Here is a 20,730-nt window from a genome sequence, read left to right as displayed (position 1 = left end):
GGCACAAACTTTGGAGTCAGATTCCTTGAGTCCCCTACTGTGGAGAGGGACCTCAGTTTATCTGCAAAACAAGGACAATTCCTACTCCACAGTGTTGTGGATTAACTAAGCAAACCCCTTGACACGTGATTAGTAATAAACGGGCGCTATCAGTATTATTTTTCTGGCACTCCCAGCAGCAAAAGGCCGTCAGTATTTCCGAAGCTTTGGTCTCTGTGACTTCCCAAACCAACCCATATTTAAACCCTTTCCAGCTGTCTTCTGTGAGTCTCATTAGCTAGTGAAATTGCTGGCTCTCAATCCAGCAAACGGGGTATAGATCTTCTCGCGGATACTCCACGGCATTTCAAGTCAAGACTGGGTAAATGCTTTAAAACAACACTTCACGAGAATAAGAGTGCATAACCCGTCCCGCACAACGACCACGAGCAGGACTCAAAGCCACAGGCTGAGGGGCAGGTTCCCTTCGCGCGGGGCGTGAACTCTTGCTTCCACCATCTTCCTCGACATTCTGCGCATGTCTCAACTGCGTTTGGGGAGGAGGGCGTGCCTACCCAGCCAGGCGGCTGAACGCGGAATTTCCTGGCAAGCAGGCGAATACGACTGGAAGGGCAGAGAAATGCTTGCGAGAGGATGGAGCAGGAGGCGGAAGAACTGAAATCAGCTGACTGGGTCTCGTGACACTCTGGGCAGGGGCGACGCAGGCGTACTGGAGCACGGTCGTCACAGCCTGAGCGAAGATGGCGGCCTCCAGAGTGAGCCTCTGAGAGGCAGAGGGAGGAGGTGGAGGGGGCGGGGAGGCAGCGCCGCCGCGGCACCAGGAACCCGCGACAGTGGAGCTACGGGGCCTCGGCGGGAAAAGGGGAAGTGGTGTATGGGAAGAGGCCGGAGGGCGCCTCATCCCACTCTGGACGCTGAGCCGGCGGCAGGAGGAGCTCGGGCTGGAGCCTCTCCAGCCTCTCGCGAAGGTAAATCACTACGGGCACCGGACTCTGGAGCTTTGCTTTACCTCCTCGCCACGCCGCGAGGACTTGGGTCGCCAAGGGCAGGGAGAAGGAAGGGGGGTGGTGTCTGGGCCGCAAGCTCCAGCAGTTCAGGAAAGCAGATTACCCTCCCCCCAGGCTGCTGGTCAGGTTCCTGTCGTCGGACCCCGCCACCCCCACCCTGCCTGCCCCCCTGCGGTTCTGAGTGACAGTCACCCAGAGCCCTGCCTTGTTCAGTCCCACCCCTCTTTTCGCCTCGTTTTCTGGGTTTCTTCCCACCACGGTCCCCTGACTGCACTCTGCATATCCTTACTCCGCTCAGCCCTTATTCCTTTGGGTTTGCAGCCCTCTGGGCTCCGCCCTCCGGATTCCCTTTCATCCTCCTAATCTGAGCGCTCTTCCTGCTGGATGCCCGGAACTCTTGTTTCCGTGGGTCAGTGACCCTCCTTCCTCCCAAGTATTGCACAGACTTTTAACTTCTATTTGCGTAGCTTTGTTTCGGAAATGGGGAGCACTCGCGTCGTTTATTCTCCAGCCCCTCCCTTTTCCAAAATGAAGTTTCCCCCCCCTCAGCGTTTCCTTTTTGCAAGAGAGCTTATTCATAGGGGCCTTTCTTCCGCTGCTATAATTTTGTCTCAGAATGCGGCCTTTAGATGGGTGAAGTGGGACTTAGACGTTCAGTGAAGTGGCTGTTAAATGCGGATTTGACTCTACACTTAAAAAGTGTCTTCCCCTAAATTGTGTAGGGTGTTAAGGTAACCTCTCTTGTCTTGAGACTTGACTTTACAGGTTGCTTAGGGGAGAAAATTAGAAGTCTTCCCCAAATGTGGCAGTGGTTTCCCGAAGTAAATGATTTCTCGGTTCCTCTCTGCTTTTTCCCTTTGATCCGACCCTGATTCCCCCTGGGCTTCTACCTGATGCTGTTGCCCACTGTGAAGGAGTTTATATTGTAGAGTTATTTTGAGCGTCTTGGAGTGTAGAGTCTTGGGTGAAAAGTTAAATTTCAGAATATTTTTTCAGGACCTGTCCCAAAGATCGTCTTACTGTGTTTTTCTTCTTGCTTTATGGATCTGACAGATTTCTAGGTTTGAAAGTACTGTCTACAGAACTTAAGGAAATTCCAGTTGTTAGATATATTACCAGTACTCTGAGTTTATGGGAAAATGAAACGGGACTTGCCTTTAAAAAAAAAAAAAAGAGGTTTAAAAAACTCGTTAATAATTGAGTGTCCCCAACAGACTTGATTTCACTGTTTTTTAGAAGTGCTTTACTGTTTGATTTACTTTAGCATATAATGTAAGATCATGTTAACATTTTAAATGTAGTGTGAAACAGTTTAAGCAGCTATATCTTAAACTTGGCTTGTGGGGTTAATATCACAATGGAATATAAGCCCATCGTTTAGAAATATTACATTATACTCTTTGTTTGAAAACAGGAAGTAGCACATATTAATGGAGGAAAAGTGGAGTCAGAGGGTTATTAAGAGATAGGAATTTTACATTCTATAGTCTAGTTCATGGAAAAATACCACAATTTGTATTCCACTGGGAGGTAATGGATATTCCTCTTTTTCTAAACTGGCAGTAGTAAATAGTAAAATATATGAACGTTATAAGGGAAAAAGTTATGGAATTATGGAAAGGATGAGTTATTTTTAAGAATTAACTTTATCCACAAATAAATAGAAGCTGGTTGCTTAGGTGGAATGAAACGATACTGGCTTTGTTATTGAATTTGTAGAAGGGAGGGTAGTGGAGTCAGGTTCTCAGTAGATACTAAATTATGGTTGAAATTTAAAAACCTGTTTTAACTAATTTGGCTGTATTCCTAAACTACTTCTATTTGAATTTGAGGTTTCCATTGCACATACCTTTCCCATTTTTCTCTGACTGTATACTTAAAATTAGTAAAATAGAGGCACATCTAAACAGATAAACTATCAAAAATTTTGTTGCTACTAATAGTTTTAGGCCTAAATGTTTACCATAATCCTTATTAGTGGTTAGAAGGGAGTTGCTTTCAAAAAGATCCTTCATGTCAGTGTTTCTTTCTCAACTTTATCAAACCCAGTAAAGACCTCCTTTTTTATTTCAAATAATTTGTAACAGCTCCTTTACTATCCTGAAATAGTTTATAAATTAGTATAACCACCTCTGGCCTTGGCCCTGGAACAAAAAGAACCTTTGGTTCCACTGTAGGATCAAAAAAGTACTGGACTAACTTCAAATTCATGAATTTTTTTTTTTTTTTTTGAACCTATTAAGTTGCTGAGGCCACAGAGCAAACCAGTGGCCCTAAATTTAAGGAGAGGAAGAGTGCGGATGAACTCACGTTCACCTTCAGTAGACACAGCTGGACACTGATAAAGAGCATTCAGCTTGAATAGCTGACAAGTTGATGAAGGCTGAGTTCACTTGTTATCTACAATCTTCGATTGGAATGAGATCTGGGGAGTGTCTGTTGTGGTGCTGACCCAGAGAAGGGGAGAAGAGCAGCAGAGTTTTCAGGAGGGACAAAAAACTCTTGATTCTTTCTCTCTCTCTCTCTCTCACCTATAGAATAAAAACCTCAATCTTTAGAGAGAATGGCACCTCTGCCAGCAGGCCCTGTTGGTGAGCTGAGGGAAGACAGAAACTGGGGAGAGCATCTTTTTGGGGGAGGGGCACCGAGCCCAAAATTCCAGTCTAGGGAAACAGGAAAATTACACCTCTGAGATCCAGAGACACAGTGTATGTCTAGGACTAAACCTTAATCAGGACAACAGAGACTGTAACCCCACCTCCCTGCCGCTAAGTTAAGAAACTGAATAACAAGCAACTGCAAAATAGTACAAGGTGAGGAATAAAATTATGCAAAGAGGCACAGGGCAAAGAATCAAATAGACATTGCTTTAATAAACCATTCCCGACCTAGGCACAAGCTGTTCTGTAGATATTTGAAGCCTGTAATACAGTGGGGATAAAACCACAAAAGTGAAAGTATTAGTTGCTCAGTCATGTCTGACTCTTTGCAGCCTCATGGACCAAAGAGGATGGACCAGGCTGCTCTGTCCATGGAATTCCCAAGGCAAGAATACTGGAGTGGGTTGCCATTCCATTCTCCAGGGATAACCATAGCAACAGCGAATCGTAAACTCACCCAACTCCTAACATCCTGCACTAAAGACTCAACAAAGGAAAGATGTTCCCATTTCCCTTCACAAAAATTACTTACCTCTATCTCTGCAGTCCTATTACATGTCGCACTTTCAGCAAAAAATTACAAGACATACAAAGGACAAGAAACATTCCCAAGAGAAAGAGCAGTCAGTCACTAGGATTACTCTTTGGCTAACATAGATGCTTCTATCTGATAATGGAATTTAAAATGACTATCAATTCAGTTCAGTTGCTCAGTTGCGTCTGACTCTTTGCAACCCCATGAATCGCAGCACACCAGTCCTCCCTGTCCATCACCAACTCCTGGAGTTTACCCAAACCCATGTCCATCGAGTCAGTGATGCCATCCAACCATCTCATCCTCTGTCATCCCCTTCTCCTCCTGCCCCCAATCCTTCCCAGCATTAGGGTCTTTTCCAATGAGTCAGCTCTTTGCATGAGGTGGCCAAAGTATTGGAGTTTCAGCTTCAACATCAGTCCTTCCAATGAACACCCAGGACTGATCTCCTTTAGGATGGACTGGTTGGATCTTCTTGCAGTCCAAGGGACTCTCATGAGTCTTCTCCAACACCACAGTTCAAAACCATCAATTCTTTGGCACTCAGCTATCTTCACCGTCCAACTCTCACATCCATACATGACCACTGGAAAAACCATAGCCTTGACTAGACGGACCTTTGTTGGCAAAGTAATGTCTCTGCTTTTAAATATGCTATCTAGGTTGGTCATAACCTTCCTTCCAAGGAGTGAGTGTCTTTTAATTTCATGGCTACAATCACCATCTGCAGTGATTTTGAGCCCCAAAAAATAAAGTCTGACACTGTTTCCCCATCTATTTCTCATGAAGTGATGGGACCAGATGCCATGATGTTAGTTTTCTGAACATTGAGCTTTAAGCCATCTTTTTCACTCTCTTCTTTCACTTTCATCAAGAGGCTCTTTAGTTCTTCTTCACTTTCTGCCATAAGGGTGGTATCATCTGCATATCTGAGGTTATTGATATTTCTCCCGGCAATCTTGATTCCAGCTTGTGTTTCTTCCAGCCCAGCGTTTCTCATGATGTACTCTGCACAGAAGTGAAATAAGCAGGGTAACAATATACAGCCTTGATGTACTCCTTTTCCTATTTGGAACCAGTCTGTTGTTCCATGTCCAGTTCTAACTGTTGCTTCCTGACCTGAATATAGGTTTCTCAAGAGACAGGTCAGATGGTCTGGTATTCCCATCTCTTTCAGAATTTTCCACAGTTTATTGTGATCCACACAGTCAAAGGCTTTGGCATAGTCAATAAAGCAGAAATAGATGTTTTTCTGGAACTCTCTTGCTTTTTCGATGATCCAGCAGATGTTGGCAATTTGATCTCTGGTTCCTCTGCCTTTTCTAAAACCAGCTTGAACATCTGGAAGGCAAAGGAGGAAAGGAAAGATATTCCCATCTGAATGCAGAGTTCCAAAGAATAGCAAGGAGAGATAAAAAAGCCTTCCTCAGCAATCAGTGCAAAGAAATAGAGGAAAACAACACATTGGGAAAGACTAGAGATCTCTTCAAGAAAATTAGAGATACCAAGGGAACATTTCATGCAAAGATGGGCTCGATAAAGGACAGAAATGGTATGGACCTAACAGAAGCAGAAGATATTAAGAAGAGGTGGCAAGAATACACAGAAGAACTGTACAAAAAAGATCTTCACGACCCAGATAATCACGATGGTGTGATCACTCACCTAGAGCCAGACATCCTGGAATGTGAAGTCAAGTGGGCCTTAGAAAGCATCACTACAAACAAAGCTAGTGGAGGTGATGGAATTCCAGTTGAGCTATTTCAGATCCTAAAAGATGATGCTGTGAAAGTGCTGCACTCGATATGCCAGCAAATCTGGAAAACTCAGCAGTGGCCACAGGACTGGAAAAGGTCAGTTTTCATTGCAATCCCAAAGAAAGGCAATGCCAAAGAATGCTCAAACTACCGCACAATTGCATTCATCTCACACGCTAGTAAAATGGCTATAATTAATGTTAAAGGTATGAACAAAAAGTGGACAGCATACAAAATCAGGTGGGTAGTTTCAGCTGAAAGATAGAAACTGTAAGAAAGAATCAAAAGGAAATGTCAGAAGTTTCACTACATAGTAACGATTGCAGGATGCCTTTGGGCTCATCAGTTGATCTGACACAACCGAAGAAAGAATCACTGAATTTGTAGATATCAGAAATCATTGAAGTGAAACACAAAAGAGTTTTAAAAAAGAACAAGAACTTGGGGATTCTATCTAACACATTTAAATACATGCATAGTTGGAATCCCAGAAGAGGACAGAGCAGAAGATATGTTGAAATATTTGAGGAAATAATCGAGAATTATCTGAAATTAATGCCAGACATCAAACTGAAGGTGCAAGGAACTTAGAGAACACCAAGCAGGATAAACACCTGCCACTTAAAAAACCTGCATAAGACATCAAATTCAAACTGATGTAAATGGAGAACTAAGAGAAACTCTTGAAGTAACCAAAGAAAAGAGAAACATTCTATATGAAGAAACAAAGATAAGAGTTACAGCAGAGAAGCCATGCAAGCCAGAAGACAGCTAAGTGACAGCTTTCAAGTACTGAAAGAAAAAAACAGTAAAAAAAATATCCATCAAAAATGCAGACAAAATACAGATACTCTGAAAAGCCATGAGAATTCAGACTTCTCATGAAGTTTTTATGATGTATCCATTCCAGGAAAATTACATGTATATTAAATGGCAAAATATACTTCATGATTTGTATTTTAATATAAAACTAAATTCTGGGATTAGCTGTAAATAGGCTTTTATCTATGTGAATGACCACTTGGATATTTGAAAGTCACTTGAGGACAGTTCATCAGTCTATGGGACTGTCTTGCTTGTTGAGGGGTATATAGCTCCATCCCCTAAATCCTAGAAGTGTTTCTAATCATAGTGTCCAAAGGGGCAGCAGCCACACCCCAACTTCCACTCTTGCAACCATTACTTTAATTCAATACATTGAATTAAACGTTCTTTTCAACACATTTTTCTGCTTCAGCTGTGTTCACAGATGCTTAGCACATCCCAGTCAGTAACATATCTTATGGTATGATTCTTAGTTCTGGAAACTCCTTTAAGAATCAGTGAGTTGGGGGATATCTTTGTAGCAAGTAACTTCAGCCAACATAGTTGTGACATTTTTGCAAACTTGAGACAGTTACCTGTGCAAAGTTGTATTTAAGTTGTGATTCATTCAGTAAAACTAAACATATAATTTCCTAGTAGTTCTTTTCACGTGCTCTTAACTTTATTTAGCAGCCTACATATTTGAGTTTTACTTGTACTTTTATGGACTACTTAAAAGGAAAAGTGATCTCTAACATAAGTCTAAAATCAGTGGGGTTTTTAAAGTTTCAGAACTTAAGTTGCCCTTAGAAGTAGGCCACACTGCTTAAGCAATGTTCACAGATTTAGCACATGCTGTTTGGTAATATCTTTTTTGCAGTTAATAAGAATTGGAGCTTTTGATGACCAGATTGACAGCAAAACCCCTAAAGCAATCTAAATTATTTTGATGTTCTGATTTTTTCAAGTAATAATTGTGAAAACATCATGGAAGGATTGATAAGGTATGAATGTAGGGACTTTCTCTAGTGTGTAATAAATTCTCTGTGTGTGTGTATGCTCAGTTGTGTTCTTTGCAATCTCATGGACTGTAACCCATCAGGATCCTCTGTCCATGGTACTTTTAGGCAAGAATACTGGAGTGGGTTGCCATCTCCTGCTCCAGGGGATCTTCCTGACCCAGAGATGGAACCCGTGTCTCTTGTGATTCTTGCATTGGCAGGTGGATTCTTTTACCACTGCACCAGCTGGGAAGCTCCAGTAAATTCTATACTAATTATATTTAAGCTTCAATTCTTACACTAGTACTGTGGGGTTTCTTTCTCTCTCAAACTTATACAGAATAGATTTTGGATGTTCATCAAATCTTAGAGGAGATAAGCCATTTTCCTCCCAAAACTTGTAGCTACTGGGTTTAATTTTGAAAGTAGTTTTTTTTTTTTTTTACTTGATAGATTTGGGAGTGTTCTGTAAACTGAAATTCTATGGCAGAGTTAGGAACAATGGGGTTTTTTGGAAAGAGACAAACTAGAAGTTTACATGTTGCTGTTCTGTATTGTGTCAAAGAAAGGGAAATTGTAGCCACTTAAACTCTTGTCTTATACTAGTATTAAGAGAACAGGATTTGGGTATTAAGATGCTTACTGTCTTCAAGTTATATTTGCTATATGCCTAGGAAGTTTATTCCTCCATTACGTGTTTACTATAGTATTAAGAAAAACAAGTTAAAATGTGGCAATTGAAAATCTCTTTTACCATTAGGGTCTGTGAGAGCAAGATTATTAAGTGCCTGTTTGTGAGCTGAAGAACAGTTTATTGAATTAGTATATTTTGTTTTTGCATAAGCCAAGTTAGATTCAAAGATAAAGTGAAATAGAAATTTGTGTCTAGAAAGCTTTAAGAACGTGTGCAAACTAGAAATATGTAAATGATTAGTACCGCTGATTTCACAGAATTGCTTAAGTGAACACATTTCTCAGTTGTTTTTTTTTTTTTCCGAGGTGAATATTTCAAGGCATTTTTAAAGTTTGGAAAGGGAAGAGTCATAACCATGTATCTTTCCTGGCAAAAACATTATGATTATTTTACAACAAATAGGGATCTATTTGTGAGAAATAGGAATTATCCCTTCAGATGTAATCTAAAATATGAAGGGATAGGTATCTTTTTCAGTATTTAATTTACATTGAATAGGAAAGGCCAGCAAAATTAACTGCTATGGTATATATGCTTGCTTCTCCCCTCATTGAGATCATGTTAAGTGTTTCTTCAGATTTATGGGTTGCTTTTGAAAATTTCTTGCCCTTTTATTTCATGAATATATATTCAGTTTATAATTAGAGAGGAATGGATTTTATAAAGAGAATGAGGGGATCTTAGATTAGTTTGCCCTACCCTATGGAAGATCCCCTGGAGAAGGAAATGGCAAACCACTCCAGTATTCTTGCCTGGAGACTCCCACGGACAGAGGAGCCTGGTAGGCTAGTAGGCTACAGTCCACGGGGTCGCAAAGAGTTGGACACGACTGAGTGACTTCCCTTTCACTTCACTTTCACTATGATGGTAGAAGTATTTGAAAGTTCATTTTGGTTTTGAACGGGCTTTCTTATAATATTTATCTCTGAAGTTCTTCAGCAAGTAAAGAAAACTAAGATAGAGTGTACTAAAACCTTACTTAGTGATCTATTTTATAGCTGTTTAAAGATCCCCGTATGGTAGATGTCATTCACATTACTGATTTGTTGTTTATTTAAATGAAAAATACTTCTGTCTAGACTTGAGTTATATATTAAAACATAAAGATTAAAAATTTAAAAACAGGGTTAAAGTTCATATCACTTTTCTCTCAGACACAGCACATTCTAAGACAGTCTAGTTGTAGCTTTTTAATGTGGGTAAAAATTAATGTTCTGTTAACCATTTATATTTTTTTTACCTTTTATTTGAAACTGATCTAACCTAGAGATATAATTCACTTAGGTTTTGAATCCAGTTACAAATAAAACTAGGCTCTTTAAGAAGCCAGTAATAAGGGATTCTCTCTTTGGTCATTACTCGGATCAGCCGTTGCCTTAGCTATGGTTTTCCTTCCTTCTGCATTTTCAGTAGGATGTAGATGTATGAGGAAATACTAAGTTCACAAATTAGTTTCTATCATGTGAATATCTACCATATTTTCAGGTGTAATTTCACAGTGTAGCAGGAAAAAAGTGTTCTGTTGCAGGAGAGTTTGGTCAGAAAATAAAGGCAAATGTAGTTTTCCCCCAACATAAAAGTTTTCACCAATAGCCAAGTTGAAAGAAATTTACATTAGAGACCCATATTTTTTTGAGGCATTTCAAGACAAATTCATTTTTAATTCATTACTTGAGAGTGAGAGCAAAATGATGAAAGAGTTTATTCTTTCATTTTACAAATTCAAGGTGGAAAGTTAGTGTCTTGTCTGCTCTTTGGAAGTTTTCATATTTGTGTAAAAATCCTTTCCAGTTGGTCATGCAAAGTGTGTGCTTTGAAGGCAAATAGCCTTGATTAAACCCATTTCCTTCATTCATTCACTAGTGTATTATTTTTCTGAGTATACTCATTCAGTTTTTACTTAACACAAGCCATGCACATAGACTTTAATTTTACTGTGTGTGCAAATTCTTTTGCTTATACCCCTCATGCGAAGAGTTGACTCATTGGAAAAGACCCTAATGCTGGGTAGGATTGGGGGCGGGAGGAGAAGGGGACGACAGAGGATGAGATGGTTGGATGGCATCATCGACTCGATGGACATGGGTTTGGGTAAACTCCGGGAGTTGGTGATGGACAGGGAGGCCTGGCATGCTGCAATTCATGGGGTCGCAAAGAGTTGGACACGACTGAGCGACTGAACTGAACTGATACCCTGACTACCTGACTGTAATCTGCTTGGGTGGCTCAATGGTAAAGACCTGCAGTGCAGGAGACACAGGTTCAGTCCCTGGGTCAGAAATGTCCCCTAGAGGAGGAGATCGCAACCCATTCTAGTGTACTTGCTTTGGAAATCCTATGGTCAGAGGAACCTAGCAGACTGTATAGTCCGTGGGGTCACAAAAGAGTCAGACAGGATTTGGGACTAAATAGCAACAGTCTACTTAAGTGTTTGTGATGCTGAGTCCCTTCATACTGCTTTTTGTCCTTAGTGTCATTTTGATGTAGGCGTCTCTCAGTGAACTCTCAATTCCTGCACTTTTGTGTCAAAATCATATTGTCCAAAAGGTGGTTCTCATTTTATCTGTAAATGATTTTAAATGGATTGTCAGTTTTACTGCCAGTAATAAGAATGTGAAAACCTTAAGTGTTATTTGAAAGGATGAAGCAAGAGACTCATTGAAAAAGGCGAATCTAGCCAGAATGCCTGTTGCCTTGAATTTGACTTTTTAAACTTTAGTGCAGGTCTTTTAAAAGACAAACTGAAAAGTTGCAGAAAAGCTCTGTTAGTGGTGTATTAGGATACAGAATGAGAACAAGTGAAGCCAGCTTACAAAAATTAGAGATCTTTCCCAGGTGATTTAGTTACAAAGGGCTTGTATATTTGAGTTTTTGTCAAAAAGATCTTTGAGAATTTGAAGTGGACTGTCCTGCAGGAATGGAGATGAAATTTAAGCAGTAATTAGTTTGAACACATAGTTCAGTTCAGTCACTCAGTCGTGTCCGACTCTTTGCGACCCCATGAACCGCAGCATGCCAGGCCTCCCTGTCCATCACCAATTCCCGGAGTCCAACCAAACCCATGTCCATCGAGTCGATGATGCCATGCAACCATCTCATCCTCCTGCCCTTCTCCTCCTGCCCTCAATCTTTCCCAGCATCAGGGTCTTTTCCAATGAGTCAGCTCTTCACATGAGGTGGCCAAAGTATTGGAGTTTCAGCTTCAACATCAGTCCTTCCAATGAACACCCAGGACTGATCTCCTTTAGGATGGACTGGTTGGATCTCCTTGCAGTCCAATGGACTCTCACGAGTCTTCTCCAACATCACGGTTCAAAAGCATCAATTCTTCAGCACTCAGCTTTCTTCGCAGTCCAACTCTCACATCCATACATGACCACTGGAAAAACCATAGCCTTGACTAGACGGACCTTTGTTGGCAAAGTAATGTCTTTGCTTTTTAATATGCTGTCTAGGTTGGTCATAACTTTCCTTCCAAGGAGTAAGCGTCTTTTAATTTCCTGGCTTCAGTCACCATCTGCAGTGATTTTGGAGCCCAGAAAAATAAAGTCAGCCACTGTTTCCACTGTTTGCCCATCTATCTACCATGAAATGATGGGACTGGATGCCATGACCTTAGTTTTCTGAATGTTGAGCTTTAACCCAACTTTTTCACTCTCCTCTTCCACTTTCATCAACAGGCTATTTAGTTCTTCTTCACTTTCTGCCATAAGGGTGGTGTCATCTGCATATCTGAGGTTATTGATATTTCTCCCGGCAATCTTGATTCCAGTTTGTGCTTCCTCCAGCCCAGCGTTTCTCATGATGTACTCTGCACAGAAGTTAAATAAGCAGGGTGACAATATACAGCCTTGACGTACTCCTTTTCCAATTTGGAACCAGTCCGTTGTTCCATGTCCTGTTCTAAGTGTTGCTTCTTGACCCGCATAAAAATTTCTCAGGAGGCAAGTAAGGTGGTCTGGTATTCCCATCTCTTTAAGAATTTTCCACAGTTTGTTGTGATCTCAAAAGCTTTAGCATAGTGAAACAGAGGTAGATGTTCTTCTGGAATTCTCTTGCTTTTTCTATGATCCAACAGATGCTAACAATTTGATCTCTGGTTCCTCTGCCTTTTCTAAATCCAGCTTGAACATCTGAAAGTTCTTAGTTCATGTACTGTTGAAGCCTAGCTTGGAGAATTTTGAGCATTACTTTGCTAGCGTGTGAAATGAGTGTAGTTGTGCAGTAGTTTCAACATTCTTTGGCACTACCTTTCTTTGGAATTGGAATGAAAACTGACCTTTTCCAGTCCTGTGGCCACTGCTGTTTTCCAAGTTTGCTGGCATATTGAGTGCAGCACTTTCACAGCATCATCTTTTAGGATTTGAAATAGCTCAACTGGAATTCCATCACCTCCACTAGCTTTGTTCGTAGTGAGGCTTCCTAAGGCCCACTTAACTTCACCCTTCAAGTGGTCTGGCTCTGGGTGAGTGATCACACCATTGTGGTTATCTGAATAATTAAGATCTTTTTTATATAGTTCTTCTGTGTGTTCTTGTCACCTTTTCTTAATATCTTCTGCTTTTGTTAGATCCATACCATTTCTGTTCTTTATTGTGCCCATCTTTGCATGAAATGTTCCCTTCATATCCCTGATTTTCTTGAGGAGATCTCTGGTCTTTCTCTTTCTATTGTTTTCCTCTGTTTCTTCGTGTTGATCACTGAGGAAGGCTTTCTCATCTCTCGTTGCTGTTCTTTGGGACTCTGCATTTAGAAGGGCATATCTTTCCTTTTCTCCTTTGCTTTTCACTTCTCTTCTTTTCTCAACTATTTGTAAAGCCTTCTGAGACAACCATTTTGCCTTTTTGCATTTCTTTCTCTTGGGGATAGTTTTGATCACCACTTCCCATACAGTGTTATGAATTTTCATCCATAGTTCTTCAGGCACTCTGTCTATCTGGTCTAACCCTTGAATTGATTTCTCACTCCCACTGTATAATCATAAGGAATTTGATTTAGGTCATACTTGAATGGCCTAGTTGTTTTCCCTACTTTCTTGAATATAAGTTTGAATTTGGCAATAAGGAGTTCATGATCTGAGCCACAGTCACCTCCTGGTCTTCTTTTTGCTGACTGTACACATCTCTCAACATCTTCATCTACAAAAAATATAGTCTGTCTGGATTCGATATTGACCATCTGGTGATGTCCATGTGTAGAGTCGTCTCTTGTTCTTTTTTTTCTTCTTCTTCTTTTTTTCTTTAATTAATTAATTTATTTTAATTGGAGGCTAATTACTTTACAATATTGTAGTGGTTTTTGCCATACATTGACATGAGTCAGCCATGGGTGTACACGTGTTCCCCATCCTGAGCCCTCCCCATCCCATCCCTCAGGATCATCCCAGTGCACCAGCCCTGAGCACTCTGTCTCATGCATTAAACCTGGATTGGCGATCTGTTTCACATATGATAATTTACATGTTTCAATGCTATTTTCTCAAATCATTCCACCCTCACCTTCTCCCACGGAGTCCAAAAGACTGTTCTATACATCTGTGTCTCTTTTGCTGTCTCGCATATAGGATCATCGTTACCATCTTTCTAAATTCCATATATATGCATTAGTATACTGTGTTGGTGTTTTTCTTTCTGACTTACTTCACTCTGTATAATAGGCTCAAGTTTCATCCACCTCATTAGGAGTGATTTAAATGCATTCTTTTTAATGGCTGAGTAATATTCCATTGTGTATATGTACCACAGCTTTCTTATCCATTCTTCTGCCAATGGACATCTAGGTTGCTTCCATGTCCTGGCTATTATAAACAGTGCTGCGATGAACATTGGGGTACACGTGTCTCTTTCAATTCTGGTTTCCTCGGTGTGTATGCCCAGCAGTGAGATTGCTGGGTATTAATATGGCAGTTCTACTTCCAATTTTTTAAGGAATCTCCACACTGTTCTCCGTAGTGGCTGTACTAGTTTGCATTCCCACCAACAGTGTAAGAGGGTTGGTTCCCTTTTCTCCACACCCTCTCCAGCATTTATTGTTTGTAAATTTTAGGATAGCAGCCATTCTGACTGGCGTGAGATGGTTCCTCATCGTGGTTTTGATTTGCATTTCTCTGATAATGAGTGATGTTGAGCATCTTTTCATGTGTTTGTTAGGCATCTGTATGTCTTTGGAGAAATGTCTGTTTAGTTCTTTGGCCCATTTTTTGGTTGGGTCGTTTATTTTTCTGATATTGGGCTGCAGGAGTTGCTTGTATATTTTTGAGATTAATTCTTTGTCAGTTGCTTCATTTGCCATTATTTTCTCCCATTCTGAAGGCTCTAGGTTGTCACAGAGCATCAATTGAGCTCCCTGCATCATACAACAAATTTCCACTGGCTATCTGTTTTACTTACGGTAATGTATATGTTTCCATGATACTCTTTCAATTTGTCCCACCCTCTCCTTCCCCCAGAGAAGGCAATGGCACCCCACTCCAGTACTCTTGCCTGGAAACTCCCATGGACGGAGGAGCCTGGTAGGCTGCAGTCCATGGGGTTGCTAAGAGTTGGACATGACTGAGAGACTTTACTTTCCCTTTTCACTTTCATGCATTGGAGAAGGAAATGGCAACCCACTCCAGTGTTCTTGCCTGGAGAATCCCGGGGACGGGGGAGCCTGGTGGGCTGCCCTCTATGGGGTCGCACAGGGTCGGACACGACTGAAGCGACTTAGCAGCAACAGCAGCAGCTCCTTCCCCCACTATGTCCACAAGTCTGTCCTTTATGTCTGTGTCTCTATTGCTTCCCTGTAAATAGGTTCATCAGTACTATCATTCTAGATTCCATATATATGCATTAATAGAGGACATTTGTCTTTCTCTTCCTGACTTACTTCACTCCGTGTAACAAGCTGTGGGTTCATCCACCTCATTAAAATTGACTCAAATGTGTTACTTTTTATGGCTAATACTCCTTTGTATATATGTACCACCACTCTTTCATCCATTCATCTGTTGATGGACCTTTAGGTTGCTTCCATGTCCTAGCTATTGTAAATAGTGCTGCAATGAATATTGGGGTACATGTGTCTTTTTCAGTATGGTTTTCTCAGGTGTATGCCCAATATTTGGAGAAGGAAGTGGCAATCCACTCCAGTATTCTTGCCTGGAGAATCCCACGGACAGAGGAGCCTGGCAGGCTACAGTCCATGGGGTTGCAAAGAGTCAGACATGAGTTAGCGACTGAGCATGCTTGCATGCCAAGTAGTGGGATTGCTGGGTCATATGGTAGTTTTATTCTTATTTTTTTAAGGAACCTCCATACTGTTCTCCATAGTGGCTGTATCTATTTACATTCCTATCAACAGTGCAAGAGGGTTCCCTTTTCTCTACACCCTTTCCAGCATTTATTCTTTGTAGACTTTTTGATCATGGCCATTCTGACTGGTGTGAGGTGATATCTTATTGTAGTTTTAATTTGCATTTCTCTTAATAGTGAGCGATGTTGAGCATTTTTTCATGAGTTTATTAGCCATCTATATGCCTTCTTTGGAGAAGTGACTATTTAAGTCTTGTGCCCATTTTTTTTTTTTTCCCTTCTTTGCCCACTTTTTGATTGGATTGTTTGTTTTTCTGGTGTTGAGCTGCATGAGCTGCTTGTATATTTTGCAGATTAACATTTTGTCAGTTGTTTAAATTGCTTTTATTTTCTCCTGTTCTGAGGGTTGTCTTTTGACTTTGTTTATAGTTTCCTTTGCTGTGCAAAAGCTTCTAAGTTTAATTAGGTCCTGCTTGTTTATTTTTGTTTTTATTTCCATTACTGTAGAGACTGGATCATAGAGGATCTTGCTGTGATTTATGTCAGAGTGTTCTGCCTATATTTTGCTTTAAGAGTTTTATAGTTTCTGGTCTCACATACAGGTCTCTAATCCATTTTGACTTTATCTTTGTGTGTGGTGTTAGGAAGTATTTGAATTTCATTCTTTTACACATAGCTGTCCAGTTTTCTCATCACTACTTATTGAAGAGACTGTCTTTTCTCCATTTGGTAGCAAATTTCTGTAGTCATGTATTTGTTTTGAACACTTTTTTTTTTTTTTAATTAAGCTTATCTGTAGTGGGTACCTGCTCAGTTGTGTTTGACTTTTTGCGACCCCATGGACTGTAGCCTGCCAGACTGCTCTGTCCGTGGAATTTTCCAGGCAAGAATGCTAGAGTGGGTTGCCATTTCCTGCTCAGGAGATCTTACTGGCCCAGGGATCAATCCTGCATTTCCTGCCATGGCAGGCATTCTTTACCACAGTGCCACCTGGGAAGCCCAAGCTTATCTGTGGATGGAAACATTTAAAATATTTATCTTTACATGGTAGAGTATTTCAACCCTGGAGACATCCTCTTTGTTGTATTTCTTTTGCCTTGTGTGATTGTTTCACTGCTTAAAATTGTGAGTTTCAAAGTTGTTTTCATCAGGTGCTTAGTCATATTTTCCAAATGAAGATTATAATGGGAACTAGTTCTAAATTACTCTAGGAATGTGCTGTCAGTAAGTCTGTAATTACATGGTCAGAATAAACTTATTTTTATTTTCTAAATTTAAAAGGGAATTTTGTTTGTTTTTGGCCACATCGCATGTGGGATCTTAGTTCCCCCACCAGAGAATGGACCAGGGAGTGAACCCATGCCCCCTGCAGTGCAAGCAGGAAGTCCTAACCCTGGACCACCAGGGAGTTCCCCATTGATTTTCTGAATCTGAGGGAAGGTATTACTATTATAGTTTAGTTTAAGTGTGGGGTTAAGCAGTTTGAGTTCAAAAGCTTGGCCCAGCCACTTAACAGTTGTTACATTAGAGAAGTGATTTCATTTTTCTAATTCTCAGTTTTCTTGTCAATAAAATGAGGACCATCATACCTGTATCTTAGTTTTTATGGAGGCAGTGAGATACGTTTGTAGGTTGTAAATGCTATGTGTCATCATTAACACATGATGCTATGCTATGCTATGCTAAGTCGCTTCAGTCGTGTCCGACTCTGTGCGACCCCACAGACGGCAGCTTACCAGGCTCCGCCGTCCCTAGGATTCTCCAGGCAAGAATACTGGAGTGGGTTGCCATTTCCTTCTCCAATGCATGAGAGTGAAAAGTGAAAGTGAAGTCGCTCAGTCGTGTCCGACTCTTAGCGACCCAATGGACTGTAGCCTACCAGGCTCCTCCATCCATGGGATTTTCCAGGCAAGAATACTGGAGTGGGTTGCCATTTCCTTCTCCACGTGATGAGTACTTAGTAAAACCTGTGCTGGGTGCTCAGTTGTTTCAGTCTTATCTGACTCTTTGCGACCCCATGGACTGTGGTCTGCCGGGCTCCTCTGTCCGTGGGATTCTCCAGGCAAGAATACTGGCGGGTTGCCATGCCCTCTTCCCGGGGATCTTCCGGACCCAGGGATCGAACCCGCGTCTCTAAAGTCTCCTGCATTGGCATGTGGGTTCTTTACCACTAGGCCGCCTGGGAAGCCCTAATAAAACCTAGTTATTGCATAATTTCAGGGCATGTCGTAAATTTTTTGATCGGGGGCACCTCCCCTCTCCAATTTCAGGATTTAAAATAGAAAAGCATTATCTTAATTTAGGTGTGTAGGCACTAATAGGATCTTTGAATTAACCTGTCATTTCTGGGGTTGACTTGGCTAGTTAGCTAAGTATTTCTTCCCTTCCTTATCTCTCCAGTATATCCTTATCTAAATATAACATGCCTGAAGGTGACCTTTTCACTAGCCTTAGCCTTTTTTGGACTGTTGTTCAGGATTGGATGCAGAATAGCAGTATCACTTGTTGCTTCCTGAAACATGAGACATAAATTGTCAGGTGTGCTGATTTTCACCATGGGCACTTCTGATATCCAGAGAAGCCTTTAACTCTACATTATATTTTTTTTGTTAGCACTGTAATCTGCATCAGGAATACAGTATTTTTTCTGACAGGCCAAGGTAGTGATTTACTTTTTGAATTTTTAAAATTTAATTTTGGGAGGGTAAAAACACTTAATATAAGATCTCCCCTCTTAACAGATTTTAAGTATACATTATTGTTCACTATTTAGGCACCGTGCTATACAACAGACTCTAGAACTTACTCATCTTGCATAACTGAAACTTTATACCCATTAATTAGCAATTCCTCATTTCCCTTCCAACCCAGTCACGGGCAACTACCATTCTACCTTCTTCTCTGAGGTGGACTATTGTAGATAATTCATGTAAGTGGCATTAGTCCTTCTGTGACTGGCTTATTTCACTTAGCATAATGTTTTTAAGTTTCACTGATATTATTGAAGATTGTAGGATGTCCTTCTTTTTTAAGACTGAATAATATTGTGTATACCACATTTTCTTAATCCATTCATCTGTTGGTGGACATTTAGGCTGTTTAGACATCTTCACTTTTATAAATAATACTGCAATGAATATGGTTGTGCCATCTCTTAGTGTTGTAGCCACGTGTTCTGGGAAACAAACTCATTCAGAAGGACAATGCAGATAGTGGAATGCAGTTTATTACACTGGTGGGCCCAAGGCAGAGTCTCCTCTTAGCCAAGGACCCGGACCAGTTTTTGTGAAAACCTTATGTACCCTAAGTGTATGTGCACAAACCCGCCTCCCCAGATTCCCTGAAACTGGTCTGAACAAAGGAAAAAGAAAGATACAATCCGAGTTAACCCGTGATTCATATGCCTTAAGCCTAGGTAGTTAACAGTGGACAATTATCAATAGGCCTGTGGTCATACCCCAATAAGCATAATAGAATGTATGATTCTATTAAGTTACATAGATAATTAGGGTATTCTTTTAGGCAACAGAGAGCCCTGGGGCTCTTCCTTCCGGGGGCTGGGTTTTCCAGTTGGTATGTTTCCATAGATACTGGGCATATAGCTGAAAGTCCACAGTTCGGCCCAAGATGGAGTCCTGCTTTCAAGATAGAGCCTGTTCTGTTTTCTCCTTCATTAGAGGTCCAAATTTCAGTTCTTTTGGATAAATACTCAAAGTTTGATTTCTGGATCATGTGATAATTCTATTTTTTTTGGCCACATGCAGCTGGCAGAATCCTAGTCCCCTGATCAGGGATCAAACCTGGGCCCATGGTAGTGAAAGTGTTGTAGGAAGGGGGGCCCCTTCCAGGGCCCCAAGATTGGGCTCTTGTCTAACACTAGGAAAAGAATTGTCCGAGGAGACGTGCTGACAAATCAAGAGACTTTATTGGAAAGGGCACCCGGGTGGAGAGCAGCAGGGTAAGGGAACCCAGGAGAACTGCTCTGTCACATGGCTTGCAGTCTCAGGTTTTATGTTGATGGGATTAGTTTCTGGGTTGTCTTTGGCCAATCATTCTGACTCAGGAGTCCTTCCTGGTGGCGCACGCATCGCTCAGCCAAGATGGATGCTAGCGAGAGGGATTCTGGGAGGTGGACGGACACATGGTGTCTTCTTTTGACCTTTCCCGAACTCTCTTGGTTGGTGGTGGCTTGTTAGTTCCGTGTTCCTTACCAGGACCTCCTGTTTTAAAATAACTCATGCAGATGGTTACTAGAGAGCCTGGCCAGGGTGGGTGGTTTCAGTCAGTGTTTTACCCCTAACAAAAGCAACAAGTCCTAACCACTAGGCAACCATGGGATTCCCTAATAATTCTATTTTTTTTAAAATTTTTTGAGCAACTTCCATACTGTTTTCCATAACACACCATTTTACATTCTCATCAGCAATGTACAAGGGTTCCGCTTCCTTTACATGCTTGCCAGAACTTGTCTTTTTATTTTTTTGATAATAGCTATCCTAACAGGTGTGAGGCAATATCTTGTAGTTTTGAGTTGCATCTCCCTGATAATGACATAGAACATCTTTTCATATACTTGTGGACCATTTGTGTGTCTTCAGTTTTATATTAATTTTATATTAATCTGTTATATCTTCTCTTCCTTTATCCCTTTATCTATCCTAACCTAGGCACTTTCTGGTGTCTAGTGCTTTTATCACCCCCTGAGTTCATAAGTCTCCAAAAAGATAAGCCTTCTTAATTCCCCTCCTGGAAAGATTTGTTTGAGTTACTTGTTCCCCCAAATCAGTGATACTTATAAGATCATTCTTTAGGTTTATTTCTTTAATTCTTCAATTTGCTTTGTTGTAACAAGATTATTTTCCCCCAGACTCCCTACAGATTTATTAGATCATGTCCTAATATCTTTGTGACTGTCATTTTAAAATTTTATATTTTTCTGTCACTTTCATTTTATAGTCCCTTGATGATATCAGCCAGTCT

At 40.9% G+C, this 20,730-nt stretch overlaps 1 protein-coding gene across 6 annotated transcripts in view; it reads left to right on the top strand.

Moving 5' to 3' along the window:
* The first annotated feature begins 725 nt into the window (after positions 1-725).
* The window catches only part of DNAJC13 (DnaJ heat shock protein family (Hsp40) member C13), a 141,417-nt gene continuing 121,412 nt past the window's right edge, over positions 726-20,730 (top strand). For all 6 annotated transcript variants that reach the window (XR_014076714.1, XR_014076715.1, XR_014076716.1 and 3 more), the window contains exon 1: positions 726-968. The gene's annotated coding sequence lies outside the window, so the exon portion shown is untranslated. The remainder of the gene's footprint in view (positions 969-20,730) is intronic.

This window comes from Giraffa tippelskirchi, chromosome 2 (assembly GCF_054371585.1).
Source record: "Giraffa tippelskirchi isolate mGirTip1 chromosome 2, T2T-mGirTip1v1.2.pri, whole genome shotgun sequence".
Taxonomy (NCBI): domain Eukaryota; kingdom Metazoa; phylum Chordata; class Mammalia; order Artiodactyla; family Giraffidae; genus Giraffa; species Giraffa tippelskirchi.
Note: the sequence above shows the minus strand (reverse complement) of the source record. Positions and strands in the feature narration are given on the sequence as shown.